The sequence below is a fragment of the Haemaphysalis longicornis genome, unplaced genomic scaffold (genome assembly GCF_048455015.1).
Source record: "Haemaphysalis longicornis isolate Haplotype H1 unplaced genomic scaffold, Haemaphysalis longicornis Haplotype H1 scaffold_14, whole genome shotgun sequence".
Taxonomy (NCBI): Eukaryota; Metazoa; Arthropoda; class Arachnida; order Ixodida; family Ixodidae; genus Haemaphysalis; species Haemaphysalis longicornis.
In genome coordinates, this window is record NW_027526245.1 from 56,233,998 (window position 1) to 56,257,993 (window position 23,996).

General features: G+C 48.6%; 1 long non-coding RNA gene across 1 annotated transcript in view; it reads right to left on the reverse strand.

Moving 5' to 3' along the window:
* Window positions 1-23,996, reverse strand: part of LOC144165116 (uncharacterized) — a 49,951-nt gene that overhangs the window by 7,122 nt on the left and 18,833 nt on the right. Inside the window, exons 3-4 of the long non-coding RNA XR_013321371.1 lie at window positions 1,988-2,089; window positions 432-461 (exon numbers count right to left, since the gene is read on the reverse strand). This is a non-coding gene — a long non-coding RNA (uncharacterized LOC144165116). The remainder of the gene's footprint in view (window positions 1-431; window positions 462-1,987; window positions 2,090-23,996) is intronic.

A 23,996-nucleotide genomic window follows, 5' to 3' on the forward strand; every position in this document is an offset into this window, starting at 1 on the left:
GAACATTTTAGGCTCCTGCGTTGTGGCTTTGAATCCATGGTGCTTTTCCGAATTTTGTGCGGTTTCCCTCTTAGCCTTTCAGGTCAACCCTCATTCGGCATAAGTCTTTGTCTTTGAGATCTATTATTATCCCACCCATTGACATTGTATTATTGCTTCTTTTAATCTTTACTAGCGCAGCTAAGTATTGTAGAATACCTGTATTGATGCATTTATTCAAGTGAATGGTGTTTCAAGGAGTACCGTATAGATAAACAACGCTTGCCTATTGTGCGGCCCAGGGGTGGTTATGACAGTGCACTGAGCGCGCCATAAACATAGGTAGGGACGTAAATACCCTGGGTTTTATGTTCCCCGTTCGCAATTCCCAGAATCGTTTCTACATTTCCCACTCGTACAATTTAACCCACGCCTTTATAAAAATGACTCACCTGAGTGTTTTGGTGTAGGGCAGATTCGACCTGCAATTGGACAACAACAGTTTCTAGTATCCGCGTTTGCAGAAACGTTGCAGTGTTGTTGTCCTTGCAACCATTTTAGTGTGTCGTACACAGTTAAGAAATGCTAAAAATTGTAGTTTGTAACCTGGGTTGTGTGATGGTGTTTGTATGTGGCCTTAACATGTAAAAATGCGTGGTAATTTCATACACAAAATGATAAGACAAGTGTAAAAGTTATAAGAATATTCAAATCGTTTTAAAACTGATTAAAATAAAAAATAAAGATTTACCTTGTGCATTACTTATACTTAGTAACATGGCATTCTTATTTGCGCAGATAGCAAGCGACCATCAGGAGCAGCGTACTTCCCCAGAAAAAACTAACATGCCGTAATTTATTCTGCGGAAGCACGCTGAAGGTGCAATCCACCCCAGATATGTTATTATGTGGTAGGTGTTGTTACGTGAAAATAAAACCAAAGACTTCTAGGTCTCAAGCACCTCGTGGGTTTTCCAGGAGTGTACAATCCTTTTTGTACGTAATGTTCTACTGCGCATATAAAAATAAATAGTCCTTAAATAATAAAACATTGCACTCCCTTACCAATGAACCAGTTGTTCTACACAGCCAAGATTTTGCATTTATGTTGTTGAGTATCTCATACATAGCCATCCCTTCTTTATTATCACTATTGCTAAATCTTTTATTACCTTGTTTGTGCTGTCATTTCTAGCTTACCACTCTTCTGCAAAACGTTGGTCAGAGATCATCAGAATTACTATTCCGGTTCCCTAACAACCTAGATTGGCAAAACTAAACTGACCAAAATGGTACAAAGTACAAACTAATTTTGAGCGCGCCGCTTGAAAACAAACCTTTTTCACGACCAGGCATACGTGACAGAAACAACCGCTATGCGAAATGCTTGTTTCAAAAAGACTGTCTTACGGTGCATATTGAAATATTTATTTCCAGTGGGAAAAATTGTGGCACAGGCTGTCGGGTCTCCAGACAATGATGTGCATTTTTAATTCTTTAAAATTGCTATTGTCGGACCGGTTTTAGCTCTTCGGCAGGTTAAGGCGGATTCCTATTGTATTGCGCCAGCCGGTAATGCCCGATTGCACTTTTAATCTTGGAAGTGAAAATGAAGGCCCCACCAAGGCTTTTGGGGCAAGTTAATACGCAATTTGTTACTCAAAGGAGCATGTTGCCACGCCTTTCATACCCTACGAAATACTCATTGCGGATATTCTGAAATTAGTTTTTGTTAGCAGGCTATCAATCAATATTGAATGCGTGAATATGACACAATTTTAATTTGGCAAAATACCTGAACTTCTATCCGCGCACTCTGTGAAAAACTAGTTTTTACAAAATCGCGCGTAGAAGAATTTGTTCAGGTTCACAGCAACATTTCGCAAAATTGATGGATAGTAGAATAAGTAATGTGCAATGGCACAGTTAACAATTCGGTTTACAAGCAGCGCAGAAACTCTAAAAAGCAAGAGAAGGAGTTCGAAAATATCTCGGAATTTTCACGTACCTTGCAAGCTGTTCCGTCGAACTCAGGATGCACGACAATGTGAGGTTGCTCATATGGGGATATAAAAAGACACGGATACATGCATGGAGTCACAGCGGACGTCTGAAAAATATATTTACGAAATAACTTATAAGCGTAGTGTCACACGGGAACGCATGTAGAAGTCGCTGGCACAAAAAAGTTTTAATTGTCATTGCATAATGTAAATACACTTTGAAACTAGCTGAATTACGCCCTTCTTCAAGACGATGTACACTCAATCTTGATGGCGTCAAAATGACGCAGCGTCAACATGGCGTCAAATGACAGACCGGGCAAAATTATTATTAATGTACCGATAAAAAGCCTAGTTTGAAAAACCAAGAAGCGTATCACGGCATTATAGCTTATACGCTAACATGACGTTGTATGCTGCAGATCAGATAGAGGTCAATTTGGAGACGGAGGTTCGCTGTAGCAATTCCACCTGTGCAATGTACAGAACAAAAATTTATGGAGAGAATCACAACATAAAACGCACGCAGGAAATGAAAGGCGGCCTTTTATAAGTGCTGCAAGTTTCGGTAAATAATGAACAGCCGCTGCGGAGACAAGCTTTTGAATTACATAGCATGGAGTAAAATAAAAAACCGTACTGCGAATTTTCTGAAATGAAAAGATTGAGAAAAAAGTTTTGGATAAAAACTTCTTCGATAAAAAGTCCGTCCCTAAAACGGTGTTCGATAAAACAGCGTTCGATAAAAAGGCGTTTCATAAAACAGCTTCAATAAAACAGAGTTCCGCAAAACGCTTTTCGGATCCGTTTGAGGGTTATCTTTATCGCCTGCACCAAGGGCCCTGTGTGACTGGTTTGCCGCTGCAAGATACGTCATTTAGTGGTTCCCAGACAGATTATTGAACGCCGTTTTTTCGAACACCGTTTTGTCTAGAAAAGGCCCCTTTTATCGCACGCCGTGCTAAGAAATGCCGTTTTTTCGAACCACCTACGTCCTTTTTATCAAAGGTGTGCTTTTACGGCTTTCATTCTAATTTTCGGGGATTATGATGTTTAACTGGCCGTCGCACTAACCTAATGTGCAGATGGCTTAATTTTTCTCTGTCTCTGCCATGCTATACATACTAAAACCTGCCTATGTATGTCGATGCGTCTTTCCCGTGTTTCCGATCACCTCTGTTTTATTAGATTTTTGTTTATTTGTTGTGTCTTCATAGATTGCACTCAAGCATGCAAGTCCCCCTTGTTTATATTACAGAACTTGCCACTGTAGTAGCAACCCTAACCCCATGAACAATATTCCTTAGACGTGTATTGGTGTATTTCGATTGGTGTTGCAAAATATATACCTTACGCCAGGGTTAGTCATTACGTGACCCTAAGTCTTGTCCTCCCCATATATTTTTAGCCACGTGGTTCGCATGCGACTCCTGCTCGAAACATGTGGTCGCATTGTTTCGATCTGTAGAAATATCATGCCAAGAACTTTGGAAAGATTAGTTCTATATGAATGGAACAGGGGGGTAAGGTCTTACATTGAAAGTGAGTTCCTAACAGAGGTGGTGCAGTCAAGGAGAACTCGTCACAAGGGAGGCCGTCACAGCAAAGTCCTGTTAGGCGAACACTTCAAATAGGACAAGTCGTCATAGGTCATCTCGCACAAGGGAAATTCGTAACCTAGGAAAACTGGACAATTGCCCATCCCATAAAAATATACGTTTGTCGTTAAGCACGCTGAAAAATACACGACTTTGTATAATTTTCTACCTATGCGTAAACACTCTTACGCCAGAACAGACACGCCAGACCAGACATTACTCGATTTTTGGCGTTTGATATTTTGATCTTACAGTTTTTTATGCCTTGTGATAAAAAGCTAAAAGTGTGGGCTAAAAAACCGAGACGTGCTGGGGTGCAACGAGGGAAAGAGAGATGAAAACGAACAAGCCTGTAGTATGGTGCCTAGTTTTGTAACTAAATTTTTTCCGTTAGTTCTAAGCAAGGCATCGAGAACAGTAAGGCTTGGTAACATCCTGGCAACAGACTCAGTGCACATTAAGAATTAGGAAGGCAAAAATCGGGAGATACTTTTGCTAGCGTTATAGTAAGGTTTCTGAAATTAGACACACAAGCTCCAAGAAGTGCCTTACAGATGTGGAACATACGCGGTGAAATATTTCGATTATAGTCTATAGCGTTATAGTCTATAGGACACAATGCCTGATATGCTGCAGATCAGAGTGAGGACAAGAGATACACAGGGGTTCGTTATGGCCGTACCACCTGCACAATGACAACAAAAAAAAATTCTGGAGAGAAATTTTGATAATCGCAAAAAAAAGCACACAGGAAATAAAAGACGACTAGTACGAAGACCACAAATACTGGTAAATAGCTTGTTGTGGAGACAACAAAAGTAGCTATGCAGTGAGTTCATTTCTGCGACTGAAATTTCGGAAGCCGGTCAACAGCCGTGATATAGCTCAAGTGACGTCACTCATGCGGCCAAAAATTGAAAAGACCGAGAAAGACAAAAATATATTGATGAAGTTAATGTGTAATCTTATGGGTGTGGAGAAGCAGTATTTGTCTGGAGTACTTTGTGGCCCGCTGTTCTGAGCACTGGCTGCACGAAATGAGTTTTTGTGAAAGCACTTGTTGAAATCACCAATATTGTCGCGAAGACAAGGACGACGCAGTTGTCTTGAAAGAGAAGCAAGTTTATTGGAGCGAACTTGTGCTCCCCTAACAACTCAAAAGAATACAGAGGCGGCGAAGCAGCGGTCAACAAAGTGACTTGCGTCGGCGAGCGTCGCAGAATCGAATACCGCGGCGTCTGCTGTACAGGTTTTCGGCGCGAGAGTTTCTGGAACCGTCGATACACATCCAGAACATTGTAGATCACAGAAGATTATTCTGGGCTAGCGGCGTTTGGGCGAAACACTCTGCTTATCTGAATGAGATAAAGAATGGAACACGCGCTTCGCATGGGACACAGATAACCGAGCCGGGCGCGGCCGGGCATTAAAAACAAACAATAAATAAAGAAACCCGTACATGGTTCCCGGCATTACACCCCTCTAAGAGTGCATCGACGCGATGCTAAAAGAAAACGACAGTCCGAACAAACAGCCGCAAAAAAACAACAACAAAAAGAGTTCATCATCTTGCGAACCACGTGGGCGAATTCGGGTCGCGTGCGTCGTCGTGATGTGCCGGAATCACCACTGGGGATCACTTCGTAGGTTAATTGGCCAACACGTCGTAGAATCTGCTAGGGTTAAAATACCGTCGCAGAAGCTTCTCACTGAGTCCGCGTCGTCGAATGGGAGTCCAAACACACACGATCCCCTGGTTGGTACTCGGCGTCTCGGTGTCGGAGGTTGTAGCGGCCGGCATCCACCAGCTGCTGGTCCGCTATACGAACTCGAGCGAGCTGGCGGGCCTCCTCCGCACGTTGAAGGTATCCTTGGACGTCGGCCTTGAGGTCGTCGTCTTCTACATGCGGAAGCATGGCGTCGAGCATCGTAGTCGGCCGTCTTCCGTAGACAAGTTCGAACGGTGTCATCTGCGTAGTTTCCTGCACCGCTGTACTGTACGCAAACGTGACATACGGGAGGACTTCGTCCCAAGTCTTATGTTAAACGTCGAGGTACATGGACAGCATATCCGCAATCGTCTTGTTCAGACGTTCCGTTAGTCCGTTCGTTTGGGGGTGGTACGCCGTCCTTCTTCGGTGATCCGTGTTGCTGTAGCGTAAGATTCCTTGCATCAGCTCCGTGGTAAAGGCCGTTCCGCGGTCCGTGATTAGGACTTCAGGGGCTCCATGTCGCAGCACAACCTGGTTTATAAAGAACTTGGCGACTTCTTGTGCTGTCCCCCTCGGAAGAGCGGCGGTCTCTGCGTAGAGCGTCATGTAGTCTGTCGCTACGACAATCCACTTCTCTGATCGTGACGTAGGAAACGGGCTTAGAAGATCCATTCCAATCTGTGGAAAGGGCCTCGACGGAACGGCGATCGGTTGCAGAAGTCCGGCGGGTCTTGTCACGGCGTTTTTCGTCGCTGGCAGTCACGGCAACTCCAAACGTAGTGGGTGACATCAGATGTAAGGCGGGGCCAGAAGTACTTCGCCTTAATTTATGCAATAGTGCGAGCTGTGCCGACATGTCCGGAAGACGGGTCGTCGTGGGACGCTTCCAAGATTTTGTCACCAAGGTCTGCGGGGATGACAAGTAGATAATTTGTTGATTGATTGTAGGGTTTAACGCGCCGACGCAACGAAGGCGATGAGGCGCGCCGTAGTGGAGGGCTCCGGATTAATTTTGACCACCTGGGGATCTTTAACGTGCGCCGAAACCTCGTACACACGGGCGTTTTTGCTTTTCGCCTCCATCAGAAAAGCGGGTAGATAATTTGTTCTCGTTCCGGGGCTGAAATTCTTCTTCACGAGGACGGAGTTTTTGAGGCTGAATGCTGGTAAGTTCCGCTTGAACGCTCTAGGCACGGCGACCTTTCGTCCTTCTAGGTAGTCGATCATTACGCGCAAGTCGGGGTCGGCACGCTGCTTCGTGGCAAGGTCGCTCTCCTTAACAACTCCGAAGAACGCGCTGTCTTCATCTGAGTCTTGTAATGGTGGGTCGACAGGGGCGCGGGACAGGCAGTCGGCGTCGGAGTGTTTCCTGCCGGATTTGTAGATGATTGTAACGTCGAACACCGCCCAAGACGGCCAGAGGGGTCCTTCAAATTGGCGAGCCAACACAGCGCATGGTGGTCTGTCACAACCTTGAGTGGTCTACCATACACGTATGGGCGAAATTTTGAAATGGTCCATATGATTGCCAGGCACTCTTTTTCGGAGGCAGAATAGTTTTTCTCCTCCTTCGACATACCACGGCTTGCATAGGAGATTACCTTTTCGCACCCGCTTTGCTTTTGGACGAGGGCGGCCCCCAAACCTATATCGCTGGCGTCCGTGTGCATTTCTGTTTCGGCGTTTTCGTCGAAATGAGCGAGCACGGGCAGGTTTTGCAGGCGTTGTTTCAGCTCGCAGAATGCTTTTTCTTGTGCGTTTTCCCAGGCGAAAGGGGTGCTATCTTTTGTCAGGCGCGTGAGTGGCTCTGCGATGCGTGCGAAGCTTGCGACGAAGCGCCGGTAGTATGCGCACAGTCCGAGAAATCTTCGCACGCTCTTTTTGTCTTTCGGCCTTGGGAAGTTCTCTAAGGCTGATGTTTTTGCCGGGTCCGGCAGGACTCCCGCGGCGTTGACGACGTGTCCCAAAAACTTGAGTTCCTCGTAAGCGAAGCGGCAATTTTCGGGCTTCAGCGTTAACCCCGACGTACGGATGGCCTCGAGTACAGATTCCAACCTTGCAAGGTGTTCGTCGAAAGTCCGGGCGAATACCACAACTTCGTCGAGGTATACGAGGCAGGTGTGGCACTTCAGGCCAGCTAGCACAGTGTCCATGACTCTTTGAAACGTCTGGCGCCGTGCACAGCCCAAACGGCATCACCTTGAAGTCGTATAGGGCGTCCGGGGTGATAAATGCGGTCTTCTCTCGGTCTCTCTCATCCACCTCAATTTGCCAGTAGCCGGTCTTCAGATCCATCGATGAGAAGTACTTCGCATGGCAGAGGTGGCCGAGGGCGTCGTCGATTCGTGGCAGGGGGTATACGTTCTTTTTGGTGAATTTGTTCAGTCGCCGGTAGTCAACACAAAACTTTAATGTGCCGTCTTTTTTCTTCACCAGTGCAACCGGCGCAGCCTAGGGGCTTTTCGATGACTGTATAATGTCGTCGCTGGGCATGTCGTCGACATGAGTCCGGATGGATTCCCGCTCGTTGGAAGAGACGCGGTAGGGTGACTGTCGAGTAGGTCGGGCTCCACATTCGGTTATTATTCGGTGCTTCGCTGGAGGTGTCTGACGTTGTTTTGAGTTCGACGAACAACACTCTCTGCAGCGATGCAGCAAATCCAATAATTTCTTCCGTTCTTTTTGCGGTAACGCCGGATTCACGTCGAAGGGATTCGGAAGCTTCAAGGTATAATCGGGTGCGCGTTCAAAGTCGGCAGCGGCGATCACGTCACTTGCTTCTTGCGTTTCTTCGAGGAATGTAATTGCAGCGCCCCTGTTTAAATGCTGGTATTCCTCGCTGAAATTAGTGACCAAAACTTGGGATTGGCGCTGCGTAAAGCGCGCAATGCCTCTTGCAACGGAGAGACCGCGGTCGTGGAGCAACCTTTGGTCACTCTCTACGATAGCGTCGACGTCAGGAACAGCATCTTCACAGCAGACGGTGATCATCAAGCTTGCGCGGGGCGGCAGTGTGACATGATCATCGGCGATCCTTAAAGCAGCACGGTGTTCGCGGTTCGGTTCCGGCGTCATCGATTGATGGGAGGAAAAAGGTATGGACTTGGTTTGTAGATCAATTATTGCACCGTTGTCTGCCAGAGTGTCCATTCCAAGAATTACGTCGCAGGAGAAGTTAGGCAAAATGACGAACGCCGCAGGGTACGTTGTGCTGTCTATGGTGACGCGCGATGTGCACGTTCCACTTGGCGTCACGAGGTGGCCTCCTGCTGTGCGAATGTGCAGACCGTCCCATATGGTCATAACTTTCTTTAGCCTAGACGCAAAAGGTCCGCTCATGACTGAGTAGTCGGCTCCTGTGTCTATGAGGGCGACTACTTCAAAGCCGTCGATGGACAGCTGAACGTCGGACGCTGCATTCTTCGAGTTCCGGGCGCGTCGTGGCGTCGTATCTCGGCTTCTGCGTGTTGACGGTCGGGCACTGTGCGTCGTGGTCTTCGTTGTATTCTCATCGGCAGGTTCGGTCCTGTCGGGTACACGTCGTGCCGTTTTGCTGTCATCGTGGTCGTGAGCCACGTCAGGGTTAGATTGGGTAGTCGGGGTCGGGGCATGTTGTGAATCATGGTCTTCAGCGAGTCGCTGCGTCGTTGGAGGGTTTTCATTTTTCCGCCGTTGTGCAACTTTACCTCCCGAAGTTGCTGCTTTTAGTTTCCTCCGCGTGGGCTTTGGGACCTTCCACGTAAGAAGTCAGCAGTGCTGCGGAGGTTCGGTGACTGATACGGGTAGGGCGACGGTGAACAGTTGAAGCGGGCTGGTCCTCGGTTGGTGTTGGAGAGGTATTCTTCAATCTCAGCAGGGCGCTGGCCGTATCGGGGGCGTGGGGCGTCGACGGAGAGCACTCGCAAACCGAGCCTCTTGTAGGGACAGCGACGGTAGATGTGGTCGGCCTCTCCGCAGTGGTAACACAGCGGACGATTATCGGCGGTTCGCCATACGTACGTCTTTCTCGGCGCCTGGTTTTGGCGTGCAGAGGGTCGGGCGGGCGACAGTGGACGGCGGTACGGCGGGACTTCTTGAAGACGGGTTGGAGCAGAGCGGGGTCGTCGAACAGCCGTGGAGTAGGTCATTCATTGAGGCTCACGTGGTACTTCGGGAGGCGTAGAAGTCCCCAAAGCGGGTTGAGTTTCTTCCCGAATCACGTCGCTCATAGAGGTGACTTGGGGTTGCGGCGTTGTTGGGAAGAGTTTCCGCAGTTCTTCTTTGAAGATAGCGCGGATTGTATCACGTAGTGTTTCAGAGCTAAGAGCCCCGGCATCGATCGTGTCCGCAACTAGCGCATTGATGGGATGGTCGTACTGCCCCGTGCGGATTTCCAACGTCTTCTCCATGGCGGCCACCTCGGATGCGAGTTCGGCCACCGATTTGGGGGGCTCCCCGGAACGATGGCGGTTCCCGGGGCTGCTGCAGGATGATTGGCGACGTTGTTTCTTGCACCATGGTGTTGGTTGCAGCGTTTCTTCTCTTGGGCCCTTCTGGTATAAGACCGAGCTCGGGTAGCAATCCTTGCAGTCGGCGGCTTTCTCTGGTTGGACTGGCTTGGCGGCTTCCAGATGTCGTAGGGAGCATAAAGGGTGAGTACCCTGCACCTCCACCAGATGTCACGAAGACAAGGACGACGCAGTTGTCTTGAAGGACAAACAAGTTTATTGGAGCGAACTTGTGCTCCCGTAACAACTCAAAAGAATACAGAGGCGGCGAAGCAGCGGTCGACAAAGTGACTTGCGTCGGCGAGCGTCGCTGAATCGAATGCCGTTGCGTCTGCTGTGCAGGCTTTCGGCGCGAGAGTTTCTGGAACCGTCGATTCACATCCAGAACATTGTAGATCAAAGAAGATTATTCTGGGCTAGCGGCGTTAGGGCGAATCACTCTGCTTATCTGATTGAGATAGCCCGTGAGGCATAAAAATAACGAATGGAACACGCGCTTTGCATGGGACACAGATAACAAAGCCGGGCACCGCCGGGCATTAAAAACAAACAATAAATAAACAAACCCGTAGATGGTTCCCGGCAATATTTTAAATGCAGAGCATTTCTTAGCCTCGCCTCTTCCTGCGTCGGACGGCGTCCACAGCTCCGCGTCCGCAGCAGCTGCGCCTCTCCTCCTTCCCTCCTCTCTCTCAACAGCAGCTGGCGCGCGCATGAGTCGTAGTCAGCCCGTTCGCTCCGTCGCGGTCTCGGCGTAACAGGTGCGTGATATAAGCGCGGTGGGGCGTGGAAGGGCGCGCGCTGCTTGCGCATGCGGGCTCTCCCCCACGTACTGCTCTCCCCCTACTGCGCGTGCTGCAAATATAAAGCGGCTAGCGGTCACTCGTGCTTCAGTCACTGCGTTGCTCCTTCCTTCCTTGGTTGACGCTCGCTCCACCCTAACGCGACTTTACTTTCCTCGCTCTACCCCACACCAACACCAACGCAACTACGACCAAACTACCCATCCTAACGCGACTTTACGCGGCGTTAACGACCCCCAAAGCTCTGCATTTACTCGTGTTCCCCTCGTGGGAAGGCGCGGGAATTTTTTTGGGGTTGTGGGCCCAGCCTGTTGCAGTCTACGGTACTTTTTACTAACGGAATTTTAGCGAAGGGATGCGCCTTTCACTGCTTGCTTGTTCGCAGGTTTTAACTTTAGGTTCACCGTCTCATCTTATGTTGTCTTCTCGTTACTGTAAAATATGCCCCACTGATATCAGCTCTTGCGTGTCTTTCCTGTCTTTTTTCCGTTTGTGTTTGCGCTGTTTTACTATGTCATTTTTTTGGCGCAGGAATGAGGGTGGACGTTTTGGTCTTATCCTCAATTTCTCTGTTCATTCTCCTCTGAAGTTGCTTCGAATACGTATTTATACATTTATGTGCCTGGGACGTTTCGGTGCGCAAACTTCTCGGTGAACGGCATTGTGCGTTTCGTTGTTCAAAGCTTTCACTGTTTTCTTTCGTGGATTGTATGTTTTGGATGGCAATTTAATGAAGTGGAATAACATTGTTGATTATTTCTGTTTCGAAAGGTAACTGTTTAGAATTCGGGCCCTTGTATGCTTTGTTTATTACTTGCTATAACTTAATAATTTTATTGTGCAGCTGACTGGTTGCATTTTTAGCGCTCCTTTTTCATAGCATTGTCGGGGACGTAACGGGAAGGAGGTTTTTAGAAGTTTGAATTTTGTCGAAGGCAATGAGAGAGGAGTGGTCAGAAAATACTAAAAAAGTGGCTTCTAATTTTGTTTCCTAACAAAGGCTCCCGAAGCTGAGGTAGGAAAAAGGAACTAGACCAAATAATAATTTTGTTGAGGTTCCAGTACGTTACTATTTAATCTACAAGCTCCGCGTGCTGCTGTTTCGAGCGCGACCGCAGCGCCGCCGAACAGCGGTGCCGTCAAGAATCAGATGTTGGTCAGCCCGAAGAAGCGGTGTACGTGGCGGAGATTCCACAGTCGTTGCGAAAAAGCCGAGCTACTAGTGCGTATTTCTGTGTATTGCTGGGTCCACGGCTCCCGCAACATCGTTAAAAAGGTCGTGAGCAGACTGCTGAAAAAAGTTTATCTCGGTTCACTTCAAGTGAAGCTGAAGGGCGACAGCGACGAATCCGCGCATTGTAATGTGCAATGTAAACAACGCCGATCTACTTCTACCCATAGGCGTTCATTTTGATGTCTTGTGTGAATGTGGTTTACACTCGGGGACCTTGTTCCTGTGCACGCTGTCAACTTGGGAGGGGGGCACCTGGGGCTGCCGGTGCCCGGCGAAACTTGCACAGGCAACGCGAACTTCATCGGGAACAAAAACAGAGCGCCAGCATACGCCAGCATCTTTTTTGAGTGTTGAGTAACGGTTGACACAAAACTGCAGTGATTCCGCCGGCACCCACCGCCGCTAAACGAATGGGCCATAATTATTCGCGTCAAAAATCTTGAAGCAGTGACGGTGTCTGTCGTTTTCTTTCTTTTTTTTGCCGCTGAGCTTATGCCTACCCCGGCATTTTAGTATTACGTGTTGCTTATGCTTTAACAACCTGTATGGTTTATTCCTCTTCTGCATTACGGTGCTCATAACTGCCTACCCCTTACTACATGTACGCGCGGATCTTCTGCCCGTGCGGCCTCGGCAGCTGCTTTGACGCAGATATCGCGGCCAACTCCATACGACTAACGTTTCGTTGACTCAGGCAGAGGGAACACCGGCGCTGTTACCGGTGATGAAATTGGGCAGTACATGTCGCTGTTCACAGTTATGAGTTGACGAACGTTGAAACTGCATCAGCATGTTTACCCGAGCCGTGGGACCCGGCATTGCGCGTGCAGCTTGACCTGCCTACCTCGCCTAGATTCACTGAACCCTTAATAAAGTGCTGTGATGCGTGAGCCGCGTGTTTCAATAACTCAAACCGTTCACTGTACCCGCCTTTAGCTAAAAGTCGTAGCCCAGGGCCACGCCTGTTATGTGCCCAACGCCATTGCTGGAAACTTTCGACAGCTTCGTTGCGCTCGCTAGCTCCTCCCTGACGCCGTCAACATCGTTTGCGGCGTGTTCCTAGCGGCCACGTTTTGCGGTTTCCTTATAAAAAACCGTGTCAATTATTGTTATCTAAAACCGTTAAAACGAGCGCGCTGGTTTCAGCAATCACTCGTCGCAGCGTAGCAAGGGCAGTACGGGGAAGCGCGCAAGTGATGGCAACGACATCCGATAAATTGCTTCAGTGGCCGTAGGTGGCGCTAGTTGTTCAGGCGCCGGTGTCGCCACCATACCAGCCCACGCAGCCAACAGGTATTTGTTTGTGTATGCTAGTTTTCATATCGTGCGTTTTTTTTACTAACAGCGTTATAAAAGGGATGCATTAGAGGGTTTAACGCGCCGGCTCAATGCAGACGATGAGGAGCGCTGTAGTTGAGAGCTCCGGGTTAATTTTGACCAGCTGGGGATTTTTGACATGCGCCGCAATCTCGTACATAGGGGCGTTTTTTTTTCTTTTTGCCTCCATCAGAAAAGCGACCGCCGTGGCCGGAAATTGAACCCGTGTCCTTGTGCTCAGCAGCACAACGCCTTGGCCACTGAGCCACCGCGGCAGATTTTATTTAAAGCAAGGAAACATTGAAAATTCACGTTTATTTTGACCTTACCCGAAACGAATGCCACTGCGAACGATAGTAAAGGCCTGCCCATTAGTCCCACCGACGTTTTTCAGACCAGACGGCTAAAGGTGTTTGAGCAGGCGACGTAGAAATCAATGTGAGAATCATGAATATAGCGAGTGACTACATTTTAAATAAAGCGAGTCAGATAATATCAAGGTCAACATGAGTTGGAAAGAGAATTTGATAAAACGGCTCTTAATTTAGGCTTTCTGATTTACATGTTTATTAAATTTCTTTTTATACTATCTACCTGTTGCTTTATTGATGATCTATGCGTTATTTTTCTGTCACTTTTCACTTGTACTGTTTTTTGTTACAATGGTGGCTGTGAGCAGCTAACATAAGGACATAAATACACATACATAGCTTTTTGGTAATCTTTGGCCCCTAATCACTGTTATGCGACGGCGTATGCTAAAGAGTATACTTTCTTTCGTATTCCCTTAGGTAATGCGTAATCCAAATACAATTAAAAAAACAAGATAGTTTTTGATCTGACTGGGTAAGAAACACCTTGCCCAGTGCACAGCAATAGATAACGCGCTAACCCGGCTAGCCGGCCACCTACGAGCGCTGGTGATCGACACAGGGAGCGAAAGGCGCGAGGGGAACTAAAGGCTTCGGGTGTCGCACTGCTGCGGACCAATATGCAGCGTCACCACTTTCAGGACCACGAAAAATAATGTAGTAGTTACCAATTCTGTTTAAGAGAGGGGAGTGGCTAGGGAGGGATAAGAAGGGGAAGCTGAAAGGAATACGATAGGTCCGGTCGCCGTATTTGGGGGGAGGGAGCGATTTTGCCAGAGTTTGCAAAGCAACGGCGGCAAGTAGTCGGTCCTACTCAAAGCGTGTTTACATGAATGCGACAGTAGCGTATGACATTTTTTCGTCGAATCGGCCGAATTCGATGCGTTTGCGTTTAGATGCATGCGCATTGTAGACTAGCGCCGCCCTTAGTCACTTTTGGGAGTTGTGAGGTCGCATTTACAGCGTTACCAGTTTCCAGAAGCCGGCAAGTTGCTCGTGTTCGTTTTCAGCGTCTATCGCGCTGCGGAAGTGAAACCTGCGGCTCGTTCCCCGATCCACCCCATCAATTACGACGATGTGTACATTCCGTGCTTCCTTCGCAAGAAATCAATACAACAGGCAATCGTGAAATGTTTACTTGTCCCCGGAAATAGCAGCAACGAGGGCTTTTAAAATCCGTGGCCCAGAAAAACCAAAGGCCCTCTGCACTTCTGCGGATTCAAAATGTGGGCGTGAAAAATTGCGGATACGAGATGCGAGACCAGTTCGAGCGAAGAGGCGTGAATGTGAGTGTTTGAAAATATTTATTTAGGGATTTATAGGCCGGGCTGAAGAATTTTCTTTTAAGTGCGAATGCACTTCTTACGCTACCCTGAGTCACACTTCTGCCGCCGTCCGCTCTCCCCTCCTCAACGGCGCGGAGCGGAGGGGAGAGCGTGCGTAGCAACGGCGAGATGACGTAGTACGCCACGTGACGTCGGGCGCTCTCGCCTCCTCTCCCCTTCCGCTCGCCGTGACGTCACGCGCTCTCGCCTCCTCTACCCTTCGCTCGCCTGCCGTTTGCGCGCTCTCGCCTCCGTCTCCCCTTCGCTCACCTGCCGTTTGCGCGTTCTCGCCTCCCCTCCCCCTTCGCTCGCCTGCAGTTCCGCGTTCTCGCCTCCTCTCCCCTTTCACTCGCCTGCCATTGCGCGCTCTCGCCTTCTCTCCCGCTTCGTTCGCCTGCCGTCGCGCTGCGCGAGGGTTTAAAGGCGAGGCTGTCGCGGCCCGAACGTGTTCACGCGGGGGTGTTAATGTAACTAACGGGCAAATGCCACCAAATTTCAACAAACTCCCCCTCATAGCATCACCCGTGCATTCGCACTTCCTCATGCTCCCCTTCGGGGAAATGGGGGGGAATTTTTTTACGAATAGAGAGAGAGGGATAGTGAGTGGGTGAATGAGTGAGTGAGCAAAAGTAGTGGTTTAGGAAGAAAAAGTAGTGGTTTAGGAAAACAAGGTAAAGAGATGACGGGGAGCTCAAGGGTGGAACCTGAAGCTCCCGATTAAGCAGCTCCTTCCCTTGCCCTCTTAGTCAGCTAGCGCTGATCTTGAGGTAACGAGCTGGTCAAAGCTGCCTCCCAAGTCTCGATGGAGGGGAATATGTTATGCTTTGGTTGTTCTCCACTGACCATACCCTTAGACATGGGTAGGAGGCCCGCAAGAGAGTAGATGTTTCCCCAATTTAGCAGAGTTGTAACAGAACTTTAGCAGTTTAGCAGAACTCAAGATGAAGGCGTTGGAGTTTCGGATGTCCGCCGAACACTCTGCTCTATCGTTACGAGAGTCCGCGAGCCTAAAAATGCAAGACCGTCGGCAGCCGTTAATGGTTGGCGAGGACATCGCTAGTTTTCTTTAGGATTTTAAGTGCACGTGGGAGAAGGCAGGTTTCTCTTCCGACATTTGGCCACAAAAACGTTTGGCTCTACTGCCGTGTGAGGTCGCCAATGTAATCGCGTGGTTGAGTAAAGAGGATGCGAAGGTGTATGACAAGGTCAAAAATGCTGTCCATCGGACTAGGTACCCTGTCGGCAGATCCCGAAGTGCGAGCTAAACCCGCAGCCGCGTAAGAAAGCAGCGAGTCGGCCGCGTCGGCAAATCGCGAAGCGCGAGATAGATCCCTAACCCCGCAAATAATTAGCGAGGCGATTGCGTCGGCATATCGCGAAGCGCGAGCTGCACCGGTAGACGCGCAGGGTAGTAGCGAGGCAATTGGGTCGGCATATCGCGATGCCAAAGATGTACGCGTAGCCGCTCAGGGTAGAAGCGAGCCGATTAGTTCGGCCGATCGACCTGCCCAAGCTATACGCTTGGCCGCTCAAGATAGAAGCGGGCTGATCGTTTCGGAAGATTGCCCGGAGCGGGGTGTGCCTGAACCCGTAGTGGCTCAAGCAAGAAGAGAGTCGACTGCGTCGGCAGATCGCGAAGCGCGACCCGAGTCCTTTGGCGCGCAGAGAAGTAGCGAGTCGACTGCGTCGGCGGATCGCAGAGCGCGAGCCGCGCAGGTTGGCAGCGAGCCGCTTTTGCCGGTAGAACCAATGTGCGAGACGGCAGCAGGAAGTCGCGTAACCGGCCCGTGATATGTCCGGACCGTTACAAAAGGCCAGTTTTGGACCCCTCCTCGGAACCTTCCCAGCAGTTTACGAATGCTGAGAAGGAGACGCTTGTCGTCAAACAGAGTACGTGTTTGACGCAAACCTGTCTCTACGAGAACGTGGAAGGCTCCGCGGCTTCAGACAGGGGCGGGCCGAAGGCGAAGGCCAGCGAAGCCATAGATCTTGGGGTGCTGAGGAGGCCACCAAGATCGCAACCCACCTGTACGGGCATTGGCCAGGCTTTGGAGATAGCGGAAGCTAGGAATGACTCATGTAACCAAGCGGGGCTTTTCCCGGGCACTTTTTTTCCCGCAGAGAGACGCGAGAAAGATGCGGACCTGCATGATCCGTGCGGACAAGAGTGCTGAGCACGAACAGCGGCCCAGCATAAGGCAGTTGGTTATGCCGGCATAGAAGCGTTTGCAGGTCCGGGTTATCAGCCCAGGCAGCACAGGACTGTTCGGCCTAAAACAGGCCAGTGTACTTTGGCCGGTGATTTTCTGTCCGGCCGTTTTCCGACAGCCATGTTCGGCCCGTGTCCAAATGTGGGCCTTTTGGCCGTATACGGCTGTACTCCCATGGCTGTCCAACGGCCAGTGTCCGTCGGCCAGTCGACCGGCTTACGTTCATACGGCCAGATTCCAGCCGTAGGGCTCCGGCCATTCCAAAGCCACCCGTGAACGGCCGAAGTACGGCCGCCGGAGTACAGACGAGATGCGGTCGTCGGACTCCAGCCGGACTAAAGCTGCCGGAAATACGGCCGTGCTACGGGCATTGGAGTTCAGCCACAGTACGTTAACTGTACTGAGGCCGGTCACTGCATGTCGCGCAAGCAGATGCTAATTCGCGCAGTGCAACACCAGCACAAACCCAGCAATTGGGGTCCAATGCAGCCACATAAAAGTGAGCTCGCGCGCAACCACCAGCCGTCAAGCTTTCAGCGCAGCCTGGGTAATTACCAGCCTCAGTTGACAGCAAAATTAATTTACTAAACAGTGCTCACAAATTGTCGTTCATTTAATTGCTGTGCCTCTTTTACTGCCGAACCCAGAAAATATTCAGTTCTTTGTAGAGCTTGAATAGGAGTATTGTGGAGGTCCTGATATCCTCTGTGGGGCGGCTTACCTGTAATAAAAGGGCAAAGAGGAGGGGGGGGGGCGGTGCAGGGCGGATAATTTACTGGGTTGAATTTTAGAGAGATAAATTGTGCCGCTTTTAGGCAATTTCTTTTAGGGCAATATTCCGGAACACTTTCATGCTATGACGACATAAACTATTTTTATAACAGTTGCTTGACCAATTTTGATGTATATAAAACCGGCGTGAATGCCCTTACGAAGCGTTTTCGTTCTCAACAAAACACTCAGGAGCATTTATTATAATTATTATAACTCCTTCACAAAAAAGTATGTCCAGTTTTGGCCCATTTTTCTTGCAAAGACATTTTCTACTCGATCAACTTTTTGATGATCTTGCGCAGGGCTGATCCTAAGAAGGAGCGAACAGGTACTTCCATTTTCAATCTATTTTAATGTTGTTTTCGTGAGTTATGTCCACACCACTTAATAGTCCAAAAGAACTTAATTTTCTTAGAGTGTCATACTACGTTCAAAAAATCCTAGGCGCGTTGAAAATGACGCCCTGCTTCAGGTGGCTGCAGTTGTATCCCTCTGTGTTCACGCAAGGAAAGGCGTAAAATTAGAGTTACATAATTTGCTTTAAACCAATAACATAGCAATGGTAGTATGCATACAGGAAACCTTGCATACTGCAACGAATAGGGCAATAAATATTTTATAGGTCAAGGTTGAATGCTTAGGGTTCTCAACCCGTCAGAGGCAAACTTGCGCCTCTGGAAGCTTATTTATTTATTTATTTATTTATTTATTTATTTATTTATTTATTTATTTATTTATTTATTTATTTATTTTTATTCATTTATTTATTCATTATTTTATTTATTTATTTGTTTGTTTGATGCCTGCTTGCATTTGCATGCATTACAGAAGGCAGATACATAACACTAAGCATTAAATATGAGACAAAATAACAAAGTAATGCTAGAAAGCGCGCTGAAAATCGTCAATGTAAAGAGTTAACGCAATCATACGTGGAAGATAATTACAGTGCAGTATTGTTGTAAAATAAAATGAATCGCGCAAGGCGTCACCTTTAAAGGAAAGTTAATAATTTGCTTTAAGCTAGCGGTCCCACGTTGCGATATGTAGAATGGCGAAAGGACATACTTCTCCCCTTCGACTCCAGCTTTCGAATGATAGACATTACGAAAAAAGTTAAACCTTTGGTTTCGTCTGTGATCTTTCACGTCCTGCCATTTCAGTTTACTTTTACTTTCTCTCATGCTAAGTTGAGCGTGCCAATTACCTAATACGAATTGCACTGACATATTCTGTATGTTTTCGAGCGTATTAACCAGCTCTTTGGCGTAGGGACCCAAAAAACCCATGCATACTCCAAGATTGAGTGCACATGAGTGAAATACGGTTGTTCTTTTCAGTTAGATGAAGGTTCACTGAAATTTCGTCTCAGAAAGCGAAAAACATATGCAGCCGTAACTTTTATGGTGTGAACCTGCCTATTTAACCTCTAACCACTCCCTAAATAAACTCCTAGGTATTTATATTCCTCGCCGTTGTTACAGCAGCATAATTTAAGGTATACGTATTCAAATGGAATGAAGGTTTTTTTGTAAAGGTGCCGTTAACACACTGTTTAACATCCAAAAACGTTTCTGAATCAGCACACCAGGATGTTATTAAATTCGAATAAAGCTGCAGGTATACGGAATCACGTTCATTCGCTATAGTCCGGTTAACTACACAGTACGTTTGAACAAAGCTATAGGGCCAATAGTAATAACAATGCAAAAACCGATTCATTAAGTTCATAGGATGAAATGTACTACGCTGAAGGTGATATGCAACACCATCATTTGCTTTTTTGCAGTCCAAGAATATGCAGTCAACCAATTTAAGCTTATCTATTGCAAGAGCCAAATCGTGCGTGAAATCAACAATCTGCGTTGAGCAAGAAAATCCTGACAAAATCCGTGTTTGCTAGGATGCTGGCGATTATGTTTAACCAAATGAGTCATATCCCAAGAGTAGCTAAGCTCACCTTCAAACATCGAAACTAAATTAACAGCTAGGCTTCGTCAGTGACAAGGCTCTGTTGTTATCGCAAATTTAAAATTATTTTTTTTCTAAATAGGCAGTCGTAAAATTCCATGCAGTAACATAGTGCAGGGCATGAAGTTGATCCTACCAATGCACGAGCGAGTCTCTTCAACGTTTATCACCAACAACATAGTGCAACGTTACTTGTCGCAGTTTAATTGTAAGCAGAATAACTTGCGCTTGCTCGCACTTGCCTTTCTTTGGTGGGGAGTCCTTGACATGGGGGGGGGTTTAACTCCTGCGTAGTTGCCGCTTGGTCGACGCCCTTCAAGGCCAGGTATTTTGGTGAACAATCTCCATCTCGGATCGGACGTCTCTGCCGGGTCAATATCTCCAGTGCTCTCCATTTCTTGAGGGGGCGAATAGCCTCGAGCTGATGCTTCGACGAAGCCGGCGGCCGAGGCGTGGTACCGGTGATGACTGGCGAGGCTTAGCTCACCCGTCGGTGTGGCACAGTCTTCTTCTGGCAATAAATGACATTTCGATGGCCTAAAAGGTTCCCTGCTAATGTCCAGTGAGTCCTTGCACCTTGCGCGTTCACCGAGAACACTCATTACTGTTTGACAAACGATGTTCGTTCATTTAAAACGTAGAAACACGGAGCGGATGAAAAACGCCTCCCCGTCGTTCGGCTCCCTAACGGCTTTTTCTCCCGTCAGGAAAAAAACCGGTCGGTCTCCTTCCAAACACGTCTGTGCATGAATTCTCGGCGCCCAGGCGCGTGCCGTTGTTCGGCTGTATGCCGTTTGCCGAAAAAAGGACCTATAACCAGATACCTTACGTAGGCCCATTTCCTCTTGAACACCGGTTACCAAATAGTCTGTGGCCATTCGCTTGCCGTAATTCGGCCGAGGACCGCTAACCGAAAGAAAAACGTATATTCTGGGGCCGTACGTCGGCCGGCATCCTTCATAACACTGGTTGCCCGAAGAAAACGAATATTCTACCGCCAGACGCGCGGTTGACCGTTGAAACAACGAATGCACGGCAGCCGCGCACCGGCCGGACTCCTTTCGAACATCAACTGCCGCAAGAATACGCACATTCTGTGGCCGGTCGCTTGCCGTGCTTCGGCCGATTACCGCTTCCCGAAGAAAAAACGGATGTCCTAAGGCCGTACTTCGGCCGTTCTCTTTCTCAACATCGGCAGCTGTAAGAGAACGGAATATCTGGCAGCCGGTTAGCTGCCGTTGTGCGTCCGGACAAGGACAGACGGAAAAATACCGGAGCGCTGGTTGCCGAATGTTGGCCATTCAACGCATGATCAGTGGCTGCCAGAACCTGGATGCTGGTCGGACCAGCCAGAAAGCGGCCATAGACGGGCCGGTCTTGGGGCACACTTTCTGTGCCGCCTGGGAGTGTAGCCGTGGCGGCCACATGCCACAGAAGTTTGATTACAAGTCACCTGGGATCGGTGCATTGCTGCCCGAAGGGGCCGTGATTCCCAAAAGAAAGAAACAGAGGCGACGGAAAAACAATCAGAATGAAATGCTAAATAAAGAAGGCCAACCCTCTTTCATTGCAGTATTGAGGACTAAGATGGCCAGAAGCGGCAGAGAAAAACGAAAAAAACAGACGCTTGAGCGAAACAAAGAGGCCGCTGCCTAGCTGTGGCAAATGCGGAGGGGCACTGCCAGAAAGGGCTGGTTGGGGTGGCTAGGTTCCGCAGGAATTCTCAGAAAGCTATGGGGAAGGACGTTTCGGAGAGAGTGAATTCCCGCCGATGCGTTCGTCATGGTCGGGCGTCCCATTCTTTTGTACACTCCGGACGCGTTGCGCGTGTTTTTCCTTTCAGTGTCAAAGGCCTCTCCCGTACACTGTGCGGTGCACTCTGCAAAAGATTAGCAGAGCAGGTCGGCCTAAGTGGCAGCAACGTTTCGGCAAGCTACACCAGAAAATGTTTCTTTTGACGAGGGCTTCGGATGTTTCCAAGGATTCAGACGAATCCGCGTTCGCGTGCACAAACTGCGTAGTTTACTCATTTTGTTTCTTATTCAAGTGTTTTACCGAGCCTTCGCAAGACGTAGGAAGTTAACCGTCATTTTTTTGCTTAGCAGTGTGTCCATCGTTACGATTTAACACCTCGTGAAGTAAGTGCAAGTTTTGTGTTTTGTTGGAGAAGGGGTAATGTGCGTGACCTAACACCGCATTGTTAGACGTTTTGTTAGGCGTTAGAAAAGTAGTTATGGTTTGTGATCGAACACAGTTTAAGGCGGAATCTGCGAGTCTGTCTTCATTTTGTTTCACCCTGATGGATTGTACGAGGTTTTAGTATGAACCCGCAGAGTGTGCGCGTTCACTACTACGTGTTTATGGTCAGTTTGTATTTTCAGACATTCGTATGTGCCAGTTTGGTTGTCTTGGGTAATGGTAACCCCAACGCTATATCATGGTTCATTGTAGAGAAGGGCAGCTACAGATTATTGTTGATTGATGTAGCCGAGCTCTGTGAGCTAGCTATCTGCAGGTGATTTTTCAGATAAGTGATCGTGTTTGTGGGTTTCCATGTTCTAAGAAGTTTCATTTTCGTAAGTGTACGTGCGAAATGTAAAGTTTTTCAAAGGGTAGTGTAAAATCATATTTTGTTTTGCTGTGCTTTCCTATCGGTCTCGTAGTTTTGAATTTTATGCTGTAGACGATGGCGAAAGGCGTGCGTTGCCTCGATTACCTCGTACGGCAGTATTAACTACCGTAATTACCTAATTCTAACGCGCACCCGATTTTCTGTCAAAAAAAACAACAACTTGCACCTACGATTGTAACGCGCACGGAACTTTTGAAACAGACAAACGAATGCGGGAGAAATGGGCGATTTATTTCCCGATGTAATCTCACTCATCTCACTCCTCGTCACTTTCCGCTGACCACAAGATCTCGTCCTCGGTGCCGCCAAGAGCGATCGCGACGCCACACTTCTGAACGAATGTTAAACCATGGTCGATGGGATCGTGGCCCACGCCTCACACGCCCATCCCGCGAGCTTCTCCAGAGCCGCACGCTTCCGCCGACCGCTCGTTTTGAACGCGTGAGAGCCGCTGCTGCCATTACTGTTATCAAGTGCGCAAGTGGAACGATTTGACGATTTGTGTGAACGCCGGTAGAAAAGCCTAGAAGCTTATGCTTCCTGCGTTCGAAAAATAGTTGCTAAACATGGAGAAAGTCTTCCTCCATGTTGCTCAAGGCTTTGGCGCCATCTTGAGATGGCGATGGCAATGGGTGGGACGAAATTTCCGCTGTTTCGGCAGTTTCGGTTTCGTATCCAATTCTAACGCGCATGCGATTTTTCGGCCTGTTTTCCAGAAAAAAGGTGCGCGTTAGGATCGGGTAATTATGGTAAGTAGCTTTGACAAAGGGCATGGGCAAAAGTGGGGAATGCCTTTTGATTTCTTGTTGGTTTCATCGCTCGTTTGCGTCATATGCCTCATAGAGCTCCTATAGCACATTAATGATTTCTTCGCTGTGGTGTAGTTGTTTTAACAACACCAGAAATTGAGGCCTGGTTTTGAACATGTACCACGGGAGGAGCGCTTCAAATCGTTCGAAAGGAGTGTAATATTTAAGGAGTCAGGTTAATTTCGTTTTGTTCTATGGTCAAGGTCTGGCAGCCCGAGCGGTGTTCACAGGGCCTTCCCGCATCGAGTGTGGTTCGACAATGGTTGTCCTGTAGAGTTCATCACTTCTGCAGGACCCTTGTGCTCGTGCATTCTGTGGGTTCAAGGAGGAGACCAGAGAAAGGAAGGAGCCCTTCGGAGAACTCCGCCTCGAGCCATGGAAGAACCTGCTGACCGCCTGCATCATTTCAGCCGAGCCGCGATGAGCAGCTCGTCCTACTGATGCATTGTGTGGCGGCGGGGGTGCTGTTGCGATGGTGTTACGCAACCCGTCTTCTGCGCTCGGGTGAACCACCAAAAACCTGCTCTCGGTCTTCCCTAATCGACGTTCGCTGAACCGGCGTGTCCACAATGGCGAACTATGCCGCTGCTGGACAATAACCCTTTCGGCGACATCGGGGCCCCTCAAGCGCCAACCGGCAAGCGATGGTCCTGACAATAGCTTTACTTGTCGCCCCGCACTGCAAGCTTCGGCGGCGTGCCTGCACATCACTGTCATGCCCTTTTGTGGGGTGTCTGATGACACTGGAGCTGTGTTCTACGAGCCACCAGA